Source organism: Marmota monax, unplaced genomic scaffold (genome assembly GCF_021218885.2).
Source record: "Marmota monax isolate L192 unplaced genomic scaffold, Marmota_monax_Labrador192_F-V1.1 WCK01_AAM20220418_F8-fsc00370, whole genome shotgun sequence".
Classification (NCBI taxonomy): Eukaryota; Metazoa; Chordata; class Mammalia; order Rodentia; family Sciuridae; genus Marmota; species Marmota monax.
In genome coordinates this window covers 502592-517774 of record NW_026693560.1, presented here as the reverse complement: position 1 = coordinate 517774, position 15183 = coordinate 502592, and the positions used below count along the sequence as shown (strand labels likewise).

The window sequence follows — 15183 nt, the reverse complement described above, 5'->3', positions numbered from 1 at the left end:
GACGTTGCTGTTGAGTTGCAGCCTGATGTAGTCCATGATACATGGGAAGGGACACCAGCTGAGCCACAGGAAGGTCGAGGCCACACTCAGAGCAGCCCCCCTGTGGGAGGGAGGTGACAGAAACGAGAGTGGAAGTGGCTGTCCCTGTAGGGACCTTCCCTCGAGCCTGTGGGCCCAAGTGGGGGAAGGCAGGGTAGGGGTCGCCTCTCCAGGTGGGCTGTCCAGGCCAGGAGATGGGCACCTCGGACACTGGAGCCGAGCAGCCCTGGAGGGAGCTCGTGAAACCACAGTCTCTGACCAAGATTCCTGACCAAGACTGAGTCCCACTTACTTCCATGATGGGCTGCTTCACCACAGGCCCAAGGGTCATGAGTCTGCTTGATCTTGCATGAGAACCTTCAAAACTGTCAGCCCAAATCAACCTTTTTTCTTTATTAGTTTATTCTCTCAGTTGTTCTGTTACAGTAATGGAAAGCGGACTAAGACAATAAATAAATGGACGGAAGGATGAATAGATGAGCAGGTGTTCGGAGGGGTGGGTGGATATGTGGGTAGTGGGTAAAAGAAAGGACACAGGACAGATGGATGGACAGACAGATGGATGGATGGATGGATGGATGGATGAAGGAATTTGCTCATATATTCCATCTGCCAGCCGCATTCTTCCTGCGCGAGCAGGTCCAAGTTACTTAGCACAGAAGACCTCTGCGTCATTGTCATGTGCGCACCCTGATGCACTGTCTCCTGGGGACTTCAGTTCCACTCTGTGCCTGTTAGATGTCTCCTGGGCTTTGTGGTTTGGGGTTTCCCAGATCCCAGAGCGACTCCTTCGTGCCGAACTCTAGATCCCCGTGGAGCTTGTGCCTGCCCCAGAGCCCAGCCGAGCGCTGGCCCCAGGACCTTGTGCTGTGGGTTGGAAAACAGCATTCTCCTGTGTCCAGAGTGACCGGGCCACCCTCTTCCTGCTGGGTCTCCATAGTGACCCACACTGGGTGGGCCTGCCCTGACCTTAGGTAACCAGAGGACGGTCACCCAGGCCCCAGCAGGTGTCCTCAGAGGAGAGGGGGAGGGGGAGGCACCCAAAGCAGCGCTTCTTTTTAGCCGAGCAGGCGGATCTGGATGCCGCAGAGCCCGTCCCCCCCAGCCTTGTCGCCAGGTGCGGGTCTCGGCTGCTGTAAACAGCATCTCCCCGACTCCCCTACTCCCCGTCTCTGGTGATGACGGTATTTATACAGATTCTGTCCCGTTCCTTCCTGATCACCATTCATGGTCTATGAAAAGATGTCTTCCACATTCAAGCCTCAGGGTATTTATAGAGCCTCCGTCCTGGGGTAGGCTGGGTGGGGACCTGAGGGAAGGAGACGGGCTGTCCCCACCCTTGGGACACTGGAGGATTCAGTGGGGTGAATCCACAAGTCAACAGGGCGTCATGGCACCTGGTACTAAGTGTGAGGAAGAGCCAGGGCAGGGAGGGACCTTTAGGACTGGGTGGCCCGGAGTGGATTCCTTGACGGAGTGACGTTGGTGACGCTGGATCAAATCCAGAAGGAAGGAGGGACGAGAATGAGACATGTGAAGGTCAGGCAGAGGGCGCAGCAGGGACAGACATGCATCAGAGCTGTGCTCTGGGTTGGGCAGCAGCGCCAGTGAGCCCAGGGAGGACGCCCAGGCTGCGTGGGAAGACAGGAGGGTCGTGGAGAGGGGCCACCTGGGACAGGGTCTAGGGAGCCTGCTGGGAGGGGACGTCCATCTTCACCTGCAATCAGAGTCCAGAAAGGAAGGGTACATAAGAGCCATCCCTCTGGCTGTAAAAACCCCATTGCAACAGGTAGAATGGGCAGATTAAATAGGTGTAAACCAAAAAACCAAACACACCCTGAGGTGGGAGCGTGGATTCATGGAACTGAGATTTTCAGGGCAAGGTGGGCTTCAGGCACGGCTTGATCTAGGTCACAGGTTCATCAGGACCTGGTGTCTGGTCTGTCTGTCTCCACGGCTTGGCTTACTTCTGCCACATTATCTTGCATAAATGCTCCTTTCCTTCCAAGTACCTGTCACATGCCAGATCCTGTGCTCTATCCCGGGAATGTGCACATGTATGTGTCCTGGGCCCCAGGAAGCTGGGGTGTCCGGCAGACTCGGGCTGCAGGCTGGGCCCTGTCACTCACTCGAGGTGGGCCTGGGCCACTGGTGGAAGTGCGGGAGCCTCGCCTTCTGCAGGGCCACGGGCCAGACGGCTCAGACCCCACCTCCGGGGGTGCCCAGGCCCAGCACCAAGTGAGTCGATTTCCTTGAGAGTGAGTTTCCTGTCCCCAAGGAGGAAGGAAGGGCGGAGGGACAGAGGACAGCCCACAGGGCGGCTAGTTAGAGTCACATTTGAGGACAAAACGGTAATATTCTTCTGAAAGAAAATTCGTCTTCCCCAGACGAGTCCCAGCCATCGGCCATTATGGCAGCCGGAGCGGGCCTTCAGAGGTGGCCTGCGCCCAACTGCACCTGGGCACCTGGGATGGCCAGTGGCTGGCAGCCCCTGGAGGCCACACGGAGAAGCAGTGGTGCCCCCCGAGCCACGTGGGTGGGCACGGAGCGCCTGCTGCCTCAGTGCTAAGGAGACGTGCTGACCCCCCTCAGTCCTGTGGGTGTGTCCCCCGGGCCAGGGTCACTTAGAGCCACAGTGAGTCGTGGTGTCCAGGCCCCTGGTCTGTGCTGAAGGGCCCCTCCCAGGGGGCTGGGCCCAGGCAGGGACAGGGCTGAAGGAGGGAGGGAGCCACGGGCCTCAGATCCCGCAGACCCCGCGTCCCCAGGCGGCTCTCCGAGCCCAGGGCCCGTCAGGGAGATGCAGGAGGTCACCCTGCTGTCCTGGGCCTCGCCGGGCCGCACGGGTCCCTCTAGCCAGGAGGACATACTGCATTAGTCTTCACATTTGTCCCCTGAGTGGCATTGAGTACCCTGGGTGGCCACACAGTAGGGGTGACATAGGGAGATTCATCTGTGGATTGGGACCTGGGACACCCTGAGCCCCACGTCCAGTGTCCCCTTCTGCAGTGGTGTTGGTGGGTCTTGAGTCACCGTGGGGAAGAGCTGAGGGACACCCCACTCTCCGCCATCCGGAGGTCTCTGGGCAGAGGGGTGCCGGGCTGGTGTCTGGTAACAGAGCCAGACGGTCCCCAGAAGGATGGAGGTCAGCCCGGCCAAGACCGCCTGAGGGCCAGGTCAGGGTAGACACAGACCCTTGGGCTGCCAGCATTGTGGACGCCGATGACCTTGACCCTGACAGAGGCCATGCAGTGGCAGGGATGGGAGCTCCCAAAGTGGGCCGGAGGGTGCCAGGGTGACAGCAGGTGGGTGAGGCCCAGTTCCTCTGTTGGCCAGAAATTGGCCGACGGTCAGGCCACAGGTCAGGGGCCCCAGGTCCCCCTGGCTGCCCAGGGTCACCCCAATCCAGTCACTCTGTCACCCCAGTGTTTCTTCATTGCTGTCCCCAGCTTGCCCTGGCTGGAGAATGGGAACACTCTTGCATTTGGGAGACTGGCCTTGTGTTCTGTGACCTCTCGGTGCGTTTGTCACTTCCAGTAGCTTCTCTGTTGATTCTGTGGGATTTTTAACTCAGACAACCCCGTGGCCTGTGAGCTCGGGCAGTTCTGTCTCTCTCTTCTCATCTGCCCTCCTCCTCCTCCTCCTCCTCCTCCTCCTCCTCCTCCTCCTCCCTCCCTCCCTCCCTCTCTCCCTCCCTCCCTCTTCTATGTTTCATACCAGGGAATTAACCAGGGCCTCTCCACCCCGAGCCCTGTTTTGTGTTTTATTTAGAGACAGGGCTTCGCTGAGCTGCTTAGGGCCTCACTGTTGCTGAGGCTGGCCTCCACCTCTCAGTCCTCCTGCCTCAGCCTCCTGAGCCACCAGCACGCCCAGCCGTCTCCTTCTCCTGTGACCCGGGCAGGACCTGCAGAGTGATGTTGACAAGGGGGTGAGGGTGGCGGTCTGGGCCCTGTTTGGGATCCTGGGGGAAGAAGCTTCATTCTGTGACCATGAAAATGGTATGAACTGGAGGTTTTGAAGATACCTTTCATCAAGCTGAGGAAATTGCCTCTGTGCCCGGTGGGAAGAGAATTTCCATCATGAATAAATGTTGGATTTTGTCAAGGATTTTTCTGCATATTTGATATGATCATATCATCTTCCTGCTTTAGTTTGGGGATATGGCGCATTACGTGGACTAATTCTCAGGGCTGAACCGTCGTTATTGTTGGATTTCACCTGCTCCTGCTTGTGGGTGGTTATTGCATCTGAGTTCGTGAGGGATGTTACTTTGTAGATTTATTTCTCAAGACGTCTTTGTCTCACTTGGGGATCTGGGTAATGCCAACCTCCCAGGAGGAGTTGGGAAATGGAGTTGCTCATATTCCAGAAGATAGATCTGGAATTGGTCTTATCTCTTTCTTGTTTGACTGAACTCCTTAGTGAAACCGTTTGCACCTGGTGTTTTTGCTTGTTGTTGGAAGGTTTGTATCTTTAAACTTCAAATTCTAGCCAGGTGCGGTGGCCTATGCCTATGATCCCATCAGCTATGGAGGCTGAGGCAGGAGGATTGCAAGTTGGAGGCCAGCCTCAGCAACTTAGGCCATAAGCAACTTAGGAACCCCTGTCTCAAAACATAAAAGGGCTGGGGACATTGAGGGTTAGGGGACTTGGGGGGCACTTAGGGTTAGATAAAGCCATGAAGAGTCCCAGAAAGCTTGCTGTCCCCCGACTACAGTGTGAGGCTACTGCTATCCGATGGGAGAGAGATCGCCCATCTGGGGCGAGTACCTGCCCTCGACTTCCGGCCTCCAGATCGCTCACTCTGCCCTTTACCTGCCGCCCAGTCTCTGGTGCTTTGTTACCACAGCCCGGACACAGCAGTGCCAGCCCAGGGCCCAGCCTGTCACCCTGACCTCCGCGCCCTCTCTGAGCCCGGTGTTCCCAGTCTGCGAAGGGACCTTGTCATTCCTTCACTTGGTTTTGGAGTTTGACCCTCACAGGGTCGTTTCCAGGACGGCTGGGTCTCGGGTCTATCTGTGTCCTTCAGGGACCCTCCAGCACCTGGCATGACCCAGAGCGCAGAGGAGTCACCCAGAAGTGGCCGAGAGCTAGAAAGGCCACAAGCAGAGTACCCCTCTCGCCTCTCCCAGGGTCACATGGCAAGATTCAGAACTGGGACCCAAGGTGCGTCTGACCGTGGGGACAGTGAGGGACACAGCCATGGGGGCGCCTCGAGCAGCCGGCCAGCTTGGCTCGGCAGAGCCTCGAGCCACCGCGAAGGAGCCACGGCGTCCCTGGCCTGCCCTGCGCTGCCTAGCCTGGCCCCGTGGGTGTCGGGTTCTCGAGGAAGCCTCAGCCCCCTGCCCACCCACTGCTGGGGTGCAGGGGCAGGTGACCTCATGGCCGGGGGCCTGGACAGCTGGGGTCCTCCTGGGTCCCAGCTGTGCGCAGCAGCCCTGAGCAAGCGCCTCTACGTCCCCGGCCGCCTGTTGTATTTTTTAAATGTTTTTATTTGTTCTTCTTGCCATCCGCGATGGCAGCCTGCATTGTGACATGTCCCACCTACACGGTGTGACGTCCCACTCCTGTGGGTGGACCTGCTGTGGGGTGTCCCTGGTCGTGGGTTCCTATGTGAACATGGAAAGTGACGTCCATCCATTCCCCTGTGTCTCCCAGTCCCTCCCCTCCCCTCCCCTCCCCTCCCCTCCCTTCACTCCCCTGTGTCTTATCCAGCGAGCTTCTGTCCCCCCCCCCACTTGTGGGTCAACATCTGCATATCACAGAGGACATTTGGCCTTTGCTGTTTGGCGACTGGCTTATTTCACTTCACATGACAATTTCCAGTCTGTCCATTTACCCACAATGCCATCATTCCCTTCTTCTTTAGGGCTGAGTAATATTCCACTATGTGCCTGCGCCGCAGTTTCCTGGTCCATCATCTCTGTGGGCACCCAGGCTGGCTGCGTGGCTTGGCCAGTGTGAGTGGAGCTGCAGTGAGCACCAGGTGGCCCTGTCACTCTGCCTCTCTGTCCTACTCACAGTGTGGCTGAGAAGTGGCCTGCAGTGCTGGGAACGGAACCCAGGGCCCTTGGCGTGCCACAGGCGCCTTCCAAAGTGCATGGTCAGGGGGCTTCTGGGTAATCACCAACTGTGCGTCCAGCACCACTGTCCAGTTCTAGGACATTGTCACCGCCCCAGGCCCTGCAGAAAGACAAGGACAGAAGGAAGGAGCCCCACCCGTGGCAGCTGCTCCCTCCGCTGTCCCCAGCTGGTGCCTGGTGACCTGTGGCCTGTCGCTCTGGGTTTCCTGTTGGGTTGTCCTGCGTGGGCACTCGGTGGCCTCTGTGGCTGTGGCTCAGCGTGCTGTGTTCCGGGCTCACCCCTCCGTAGCCGCCTGGACCCGCCGTCCTGCCTCCCTGGTGTGGGTAGAGCGCCATCGCGTCCCGGCTTTTCAAATCTGCTCCCCACCAGTCGGTCTGGTCTCTGAACCGGTGTCTGCACTTGGCGGCTGCACGGGGCTCCAGGAGAAGGTGGCCGCAGCCAGGCCCGGACGTCTGAGGAGTCACCAGGACCGGGAGAGTGGTTCCATCCGGGTCACACAGCTGCTCTGGAAGGAGGCCTGGTTCTCCCCATTGGCGTCTCCAGAGGCCGCTGAGTGTCCCCCAGATGAGCAGATGAGCAGGACAGAACAGCTGTGACCCAGCCCGGGAACTGCCCGCCGTCCCTCTGCCACCTGCGTTCACTTGGTCTGCTGTGACCCGAGCGTGGTCACCCCTGCCCCCAAGTCCATCTGCAGGAACCCGAGCACCAAAGCGGGGGTGTGGGCAGGCGGCCAGGAGGCGGGGGCCGAGTCCTCCCAAGCGGGGCTCATGCTGGGTCACTCACACTGGAGGCCACAGCTGCAGGTGACGTGAGAGGCAGGAGGTCACCAGGCTCCTGCGCCCGAGACGTGAGCGGTGGTCCCTCTTTCTCAGCCACCCGGCCTGTGGCGTCGGCTAGAGGACCCAGTGGACAGACAGCTGGCAGCCCACGCAGCCCAGCCCACACCCTCGAGTGGAGAATTCAGCCCTGTCGTGGGGACAGGGACAGTCAGAGATGGCGTGGACGTGCGTCAAAACGACCCAGAGGACTCGGCCCCTCCTGCTTCGTCCCCTACTCTGCAGCTCTAGGAATGGACTTTCCCGAGGTGACACAGAGCTGGGGACAAGCCCAGCCTCCTGGCTGCGGCCCAGGAACCTTGGCCCACGGCACATGGCGATGCTGATGATAGCTAATCGGACAATGGCAGCTGCCGGGCAGCCACACTCGTTCATCTCCACGACATCCTGGGCGAGGGCCACTTTACAAATGAGGAATCGGAGGCACAGAGAAGTCAAGGACTTGGCCCAACATCACACAGCCGGGAAGTGGCAGCCCAGGGTTCCACCTGTAGCATTAGGAGGCACCTCTGGGGGCTCGAGTGGTGGGGGAGGGTGTCACTGGCACGTAGAGACCACCTAGGGGCCCAGGTGGCAAGAAAAGGATCAGGGATTTGGGGGACAGGAGAGAGTCCACCCCAGGTGCATCTGGGAACGTGGGGTGTAGGGTCCTGTCATTATGCCAAGGGACCCGGGGACACCGAATTCCTAGTTGGCATGAGAGCTTCGGTCCTACCTTGTACCCATGCTGATTCTTGGGGACAATACTAGCTTCTCCCTGAGCCAGGGACAGAACCTTAATGGGGTCCGGCAGGGACCCACGTGTCCCCGAGACCTGCTGCACCCCCACAGAGGCCTCACGTGGCACCGTCTTGTCATCTTGTCCCTGGGCCCTTGCCTGCCAGGCTCTCAGACCAGGTGCCTGAGCCTGGTTCCAGGGTTGGGGCCAGGATCCAGCTGCCCCAGGGACACCAGCAGCCACTGCAGGCCAGGGCTAGGGGCGTGGGCTGCCGGCTTGGTGACAGGGACATTCTGTCTCTTGCCACTCACGTGGGTGCATCCTGTGTCACGGGCGCTTACTGCCTTACCACGGGCCACACGCCGGGTTCCCGTGGTCCTCCTGACACCGACCGGGAGCCCAGGGAGGGCCGCGGACACGCAGGCCACTGCTCCATCCTGGGTGAGGGCCGTCCTGCTGGACGTCCCCATCTGGAGTGGCGCTGTTTCCTCAAGGACCCGCAGGCTGCACACTGGAGAGCCCGGGGCATCCTGGGCAGCATTGCTGTCACCCCCGAGTGGCCTCAAAGCCACCTGGCGTCCCCACGCACCCAGTGGCTGGCTCCCACACTGGCGACGGGGCTGGACCTGGGCATCTGACGACTTCCAGGGTCACGTGGATGCCGTGGTGTCCACGTCGCATCCCAAGGACCTCTGGGCCAACCCCAGCTGTGACAGGTGGGGTCTGCACACAGGGGACAGTGGTGGTGGCCACCTCGTGCATTATCCTGTGAGGAGGGAATGGAATGCTGGTGCCCGGGGCCCACTGGGCACCTCCTCCATCCTCAGCCAGGGACACTCATGGTGACCTCTGCTGTCCTTGCCTGACCCACGGTGCGCACCACTGCGAGAGGGCTCATCTTCCTGTCTCTCCTGAGGGACAGCTGGAAGATGCCCTGTTGTCCCCATTCGTCCCCATCCCTGGGTCTGAGCCGCGCGTGCGCCTGGCCATGCACCCGGCGTCCTCCCACTCCTTCCACTCAGCGACGTCGGGGAGACGCACTTCCTGGGTGCCAGGCCCGCACTGTTTCGCCAGACCCCCAGCCACAGTCCCCTGGGTGAGCTCAGGGGACCCACTGCAGAGGGGAGGAGGGAGGAGGGAAGGCAAGGGTGTCAGTAGTTTTCTTCTCCCCAAAATGTCACTGGGAGGAAGTGGCTTGCAGAGGTCACGTCCTGCCCCCAGGCACACATGAGTGGCTCTCGGGTGGGGACATGTGTGACGGGCTGGGCTGGCCGGTGGCTGTGCCCGAGCTCCACTCAGGCCTCTGAGGGTAGCAGACACACTGCCTGCTGTCCCTGTGGGGGCCGCAGCACTTAGGTCACCTCCCCCAGCATCTTGGACTGTCCCTAGGACCTTGAAGCTCTGGGTGCCTCCCCACCTTGGCCACCCAGGGCCCTGTAGGAGCTCTGGGGAGGGAGCTGTCACAATGGTACCTCAGCGTCCCCCAGACCTGGGTGTCATGGGCTTGGTCCTCAGCCATGATGCAGAGGGAGGTGGGGGACCTTCAGGGGCGGGGCCTGGTGACATGAGGCCACTGCGGGTGTTGGGACCCTGGGTCCGTCCTCTGTCTTCCCAAACAGCTCTGTCCCACCATGTGCTCCTGCCGTGAGGTGCCAGGCCCAAATCCGCAGGCTTAAGTGACCACACACTGAAATAGGGAATCAGAGCAAACCTTTCTGCTCTGTAAGTTGACCCGTTCTGGCATTTTGTGACAGCAGCTGCCACTGACCCGCATGGTGTCCCTTGGAAGGGAGGCCCCAGCAGGGAAGCCTCCGCCTCACCTCTTGGGGACCTGGCTCCCAACCAGGCTTGGCAGACATTCTCCATGAAGTGACAGGTCCCCCATGAAGGACACCACAGGGAGGTACAGCCCCCTCACCCTGGGACGGGCCCCTCTGGATGACGGGGGACAAGGTGGACCTCAGCCTCCTGCCGTCTCCCAGTGACAGGAGGGACCTGGAGGGGGCCCAGTCCCCAGCTCACTCCTGCATGGCTTCCTCCGCGTCCGGCCTCTCCCACGGGGACAGGGACGCTCATGGTCAGACAGCACCATTCCTTCCTGAGGCTCCTGTGGTGACTCTGGGGTCCGGGATGCGGCCGGAGTGCAGTGGCCGGTGCTTACCCAGCATGCTGTGCGGCCCTGTCCACCCCAGCACCTGAGGAACAGGCTGGGAGACTGAGCTGGCACCTCCCCACACCCACGGGCGACGCCTTTATTGGTCCTTGCTGTGGGGTAGCGGAGCCAAGAGTGGGCACCGCCCGCCAGCCGCCTCATAGCCAGGGCATCAGGTGTCCCTGGCCACCTCTGGCACCTGACCCATCTCCTGTCCAGCTCTGGCTGGGCTCCTGTTGGTGACTGGTAACTGCCGTGGGGCAAAGAGGCCTCTGGACTTGGCGACCCCACGACCAGGGTCCTCTCCCCTCAGCCACCTGCTCCTCACTGTGGTCACGCCCTGAGCCCCGACCTGGGAGAGCCACGCAGGACTCCGCCACTTGGCCCCACCTGTCCCTTTCCACACTGCCTTCCCCAGCAGGAGGGCCGCTCCCGGGGCAGCCAGGGTCCTCCTGTCGCCACGGCCTCTCTCAACACCTGCATGGCAGCCTCACTGTCCCACAGTGGGCCCTGCCTCCCCCGTCCCTCTGTGCGACTTCCTGATCATGAATAACCCTGGGTGAACGTCCTTGTGGGTCAGAGTGTCCTCGCAGCCTCTTAAGGTTTCCTTCATGACAGGCTCAGGAGGAGACACTTGGCATCAAAGACCGTGCACAGCTCCCGGCTCTGCCTGTGCGCCACGCGCCACAGCCACATGCCACAGCCCCGTGCCACAGCCCCGTGCCACAGCCCCAGTGCCTCACACTTGCTAGGCAAACACTCTACCACTGAGCCACAGGCCTGGGGTGGGTGATTCTAATATACCGCAGGTGTGTGCAGGACTAAGGGCAGACAATAGACAGGACTGGCCGGGGGTTGCTCTGGGAGATGGTAAATGGAGCGTGATGGCGGGTGCGGCCGGGGTAGACGGGGCCCCTGCCCTTGGCACCCCTCGGTACCATGCGAGGTGCTCCAGGGACCACGCGTGCCTTTCATAGTAAAATAAGCGAACCCTGAAAAGTGGCAAAACTCAGTGCAGTAAGGACAGGACCTCCCTTGCAGGGCGCAGCGGGGGCAGGCGACACACAAGGACGAGGACAAGGACCGCGCTCCCAGGGCTGAGTCAGGGCTCGGGCTGTAGTGACTGGGAGTTTGCTGAGTCGTGAGCCAGTCGTGTCCTTCTGGGGGACACAGGTCCTCTTTAAGCCTGGGGTGAGACCAGGAAGCCCAGGGCGTCTAGGAAGGGGGAGGCCCAGGAGGACCTGGAGGCCCAGGAGGCCCTGGAGGCCCGGGAGGCCCAGGAGGCCCTGGAGGCCCAGGAGGCCCGGGAGGCCCAGGAGGCCCTGGAGGCCCAGGAGGCCCGGGAGGCCCAGGGCTGGGGGCAGCTGCAGCCCCAGGCAGGACCCCGTCCTCCCTCAGTGGCCTCCTTACGGGCCTCTCCACATGGAGCCGGGATGTCCCTCTGTCTTGTGGTTGGGGTGTCTTTGGTGGCTGAGACGGGCAAGGGACAGGGAGCGCACATCTGGACCAAGCAGTGGACCTGTGACTTGGACCGCCAGCGCTCTTCCAGGCCGCACTGCTTAGCAGCCAGAACCAGGGGTCCCTAGGGACCTAGAGATGGGGTCGGTTCTGGGGGCCAGCGGGTGGGTGCTGGGGACGTCTCCCGTTCTGCACCCAGAGGCCACCCAGGTGGAGCCCCGCGCCCTGGGCCAGGGAGGAAGAGAGTTGAGAGAAGTAGCGGCCCCTAGAGCCACGCGGGAGAGATGTCACTTGAAAAACAGTGTCTGTGCCACCAGGGATGGGGACGAGATGGCCCAGGAGGAAACAGGATCCTCCGGAGCTGAGGCCTCAGGTGGCTCTTGCAGTTTGATAGCAGAGTCCTCGAGCTTGGGGACCTGGGGGGGCAGAGTGGGGCATGGCCCAGGGCTCCCGTGGTCGGGGCTGGTCTGCGGCCCCTGAGTCCTAAGCTCATCCCGGGGGCCATTCGGGGTGCAGGGTTGTAAGTAAAGGACCCCACGCTGAACTGCACGCTGAACCCGGGGATGCAGGTGGGGTCCCCGAGGGTTGACGCTTCTGTCACCTCCCGGAAACTCAACTCAAGGACAGTGCCAACTGCGCATTTCTGCTGGGAGAGAGGTGACCGCCAGGGTCTCCGTAAGGACTCCAGATAGGCCCTGGCCACACGGAAGGGCTCTTTAGCTTTGGGTGGCACCGAGTAGCCGGCCCGGCCGATGGCTGCTTAGTGTCTCTCTGATAGTGTTTCTTGCTTCAAAGCTCAGCACGTCTTTCCGGGGTGTGCGGGGACTCTCCCGCTGTCCCAGGGCCCTGCTCTCCGTGGCTGCCCTCTCTGGTGTTGTGCACTGTCCAGGTTCGCATAGTTGGCACCTGAGCGTGTTTGCACGCACGCGTGTCTGCACACACAGCCTTGCGGTTTCTCTTTCTGCCGTGTCCCCCCTCCTTGGCTTGCTCCGTGCATCTGTTAAAGGGGAAAAGGAAACTGCAGCTGGCTTGGCTGTCCCCTCCAGTGGCGGTGGTCAGGGCCACAGGGCACGATACAGGCTCAGTAAGAAAGGACAAGGCACCCAATCAGAAGGTGTGGCACTAGCTGTGGCTCCGGGGACCTCAACCCCTGCGCCGCCTTCCCTGATTGGCTGCTGAAGAGCACAGAGGGGTCCACGCAGGGCCTGGAGACGCAAGAGCTGGGCAGAAAGGTGGCCAGTGGGAGGGCTGGGCCAAGAGCCTGTGCCCACAGGCCGTGCGTGAGCACCCTGTCCTGCGGCCGTCACGTAACTGGAAAAAACATGGCAATAAGACCAGCGCCTGACCGGGGGTGAGGCTGGCTTGATCCCTCCTGCTCTGGCAGTGAGCCCAGGAGTCCTCAACCACTGAGCCCCGTCCCCAGCTCTTTTTGCATTTTATTTAGAGACAGGGTCTCGCTGAGCTGCTTAGGGCCTCGCTAAAGAGCTGAGGCTGGCCTCCAACTTGGGATCCTCCTGCCTCAGCCTCCTGAGCCACTGGGATAATAGGCGTGTGCCAAGGTGTCATCCTAAAGTCCTTGACCTGTGTACCCACATCCTTTTGCTCCTCAGGAGCCTGGAGCCCCCCATCAGCTGGGTGGCTGAGCCCCACAGCCCTTTCCTGTGGAGCACACACAGGGGAGTGCGTTGTGGTGGGTCCTGGGCGTTTGGCTGTCCCTGAATCCTCAAGTGCGCAGAAGGCTGCAGGAGGCAGTGTCCCGCCCCTTGACATTCGAGCTTGTGCCCCTTTGAAAAGTGACTGTGATTGATACCTGGAAGCTTGAAAACGGAGCTCCAAGTGGGGGCCCTCCGGACATGCCAAGTAGCAGGGCACCGGCTGCTAGCCCTCATCCTCTGTCCCCGGCACCTGCGGAGCCCCGGGGACCAAGGCGGGAACCGCAGACCTTCCTCTGTGATTGTCGCCGGCCCTGGGAACAATCAGTGGGCCCCAAAGGGAATGGCATGGAGCCTCAGGCTTCCAAGAGGAGGTGACTCTGGGGGACAGCTCCAGGTGTAAAGTCCACGAGAGCGAGACCCGGGGCCTGGGCCTGCGGGTGATGCCCTGGGGCTGGACGGGGGCAGCGGGTGCCCTGGGTGGCCTGCTTGTGCGGGTCCCTGGAGCAGGGTCTCTGAGCGTGTGCTCTTGTCTTGCAGGTCCGAGGAGGACAGCTCCCGCAGCATCAGGTAGGCGTCCCGTCCCCCGTCCTCATGTCTGTCCGGGAGCAGTGGCCTTCGTGATGTGCCTTGGTGGCTTCCTGCGGGCTCCCTGCCCACTGTGGCTCCCGGGCCTGGTCTCCCCCGAGGGCCTGGCGTCTGCACAGGAGCACGTGAGCGAACGCAGGTTTTGGTGTAGGCGCCCCGGGCTCAGGGGGACGTCTGGGAGGCCCCAGGGCTGGTGGCCGTTCCTCCCTGTTGGGGCTGCGGGGCCCCCTGTGCCGGAGCAGCCGACCAGGACTAGTGGCTCGACACCCCTGTCTGCCCTGGGGCTGCAGGCGCCTCCCCAGGATGCAGTGGGCGCGGGGACACGGGGAAGGACGGTGCGGGGGACATGGACAGGTCTCTGCTGGGCACCAGCAGACCAGGGAGAGGCTGGCCCAAGTGGGAGGCCCCATCAGGGCCTCATCCGTGGAGGCCAGGGCTGGCCGATCTCAGGGCAGGAGTCAGGGAGGGGAGGCTGTTGGGGACAGCAGGTGGGGTCAGGGGCAGGGGGAGGAGCCTGTGTGTCCCCAGGCCCCGCTGGCAGCAGGTGGACCCAGGTCAAGGGAGGTGGCCGAGACGGAGGAGGCTGTGTCTGTGGCCAGGCTGGAGCCGGGGTGACAGGAGGGGGCCCGCCTGGGGACTGAAGCCTGGGAGCGGGGCAGGGGCGGCCCCCGGGGGCTGCTGGGAGTCGGCCTCAGGCCCAGTGCTGTCCTCGGGGTCAGGGACGGCGTGGGGGCCAGGGAGCGAAGGGCGCAGGCTGGAGCCCCCAGTCAGGGGTCCCACAGGGCAGAGGCACACCGTGAGGGGACCTGGAGGGCAGCCCTGGGACCAGCGGGGACAACATACCTGGGCTCGCGACATGGCAGCTAGCGCAACGGCAGGGCTGCGTCCTAGGCCACAGGAGGTGGCACAGTGGCCGTCCCACATGGGCATGAAGCACAGCCGTGAAGAGGAGGGCCGCTGCTGGTGTGCCCTTGTGGAGAACCTTCCGGAAGGCGTCCCTGGGGATCCAAGCAGATCACAGCGGGAGCCTTTCTCCTGCTACGTTTTGGTCAACTGAGGGACAGTGCGAAATGCGCATTCCTCTTTCTAATGTTTGCTGAGGGACACTCGGAGGAAACACAGGGAGCTGTTACCATGCTCCCTCCACGCTGGGCACAGTGGCCCACACCTGTGATCCTGGTGGCTTGGGAGGCCCAGGCAGGAGGATGGCAAGTAGGAGGCCAGCCTTATAAATTTAGGGAGACCCTGACTCAATGACTATAAGAGGTTAGGGATGGCCAGGCACCACAGTGCACACCTGTCAACCCAGGGGCTTGGGAGGCTGAGGCAGGAGGATCGCAGGTTGGAGGCCAGCCTCAGCAACAGCGAGGCCCTGAGCCGCTCAGTGAGACTTGGCCATGACTTTACCCCAGGCTCCAAACCAGCCAGATGGGACCCTGAGACCGTGGACCCGATCCCCCTCCTCCTTGTAGCTGTTGGCGTCAGGTGGGCCGTGGCTGCAATGGGAAGCCGGCTGTCACCCGCTGGTGCCCTGTGAAGGGTCATTAGCAGATAAGCATCGAGGGTCCCCCTCCAGGACTAGAGCCTTCCTGGCCGTTCACATCCACTGTGCGTCTTCCCCAGGTCACCACGGCGTGACGTTTGGTTTCTGTTCATCAT

The 15183-nt window shown here is 61.8% G+C and overlaps 1 protein-coding gene across 2 annotated transcripts in view; it reads left to right on the top strand.

The window, feature by feature from the left end:
* Positions 1-13476: 13476 nt before the first annotated feature.
* Positions 13477-15183, top strand: part of Iqsec1 (IQ motif and Sec7 domain ArfGEF 1) — a 122904-nt gene continuing 121197 nt past the window's right edge. The window contains exon 1 of one of the 2 annotated variants that reach the window (XM_046458684.1): positions 13477-13506. The gene's annotated coding sequence lies outside the window, so the exon portion shown is untranslated. The remainder of the gene's footprint in view (positions 13507-15183) is intronic. The other variant, XM_058583734.1, reaches the window with a different exon arrangement.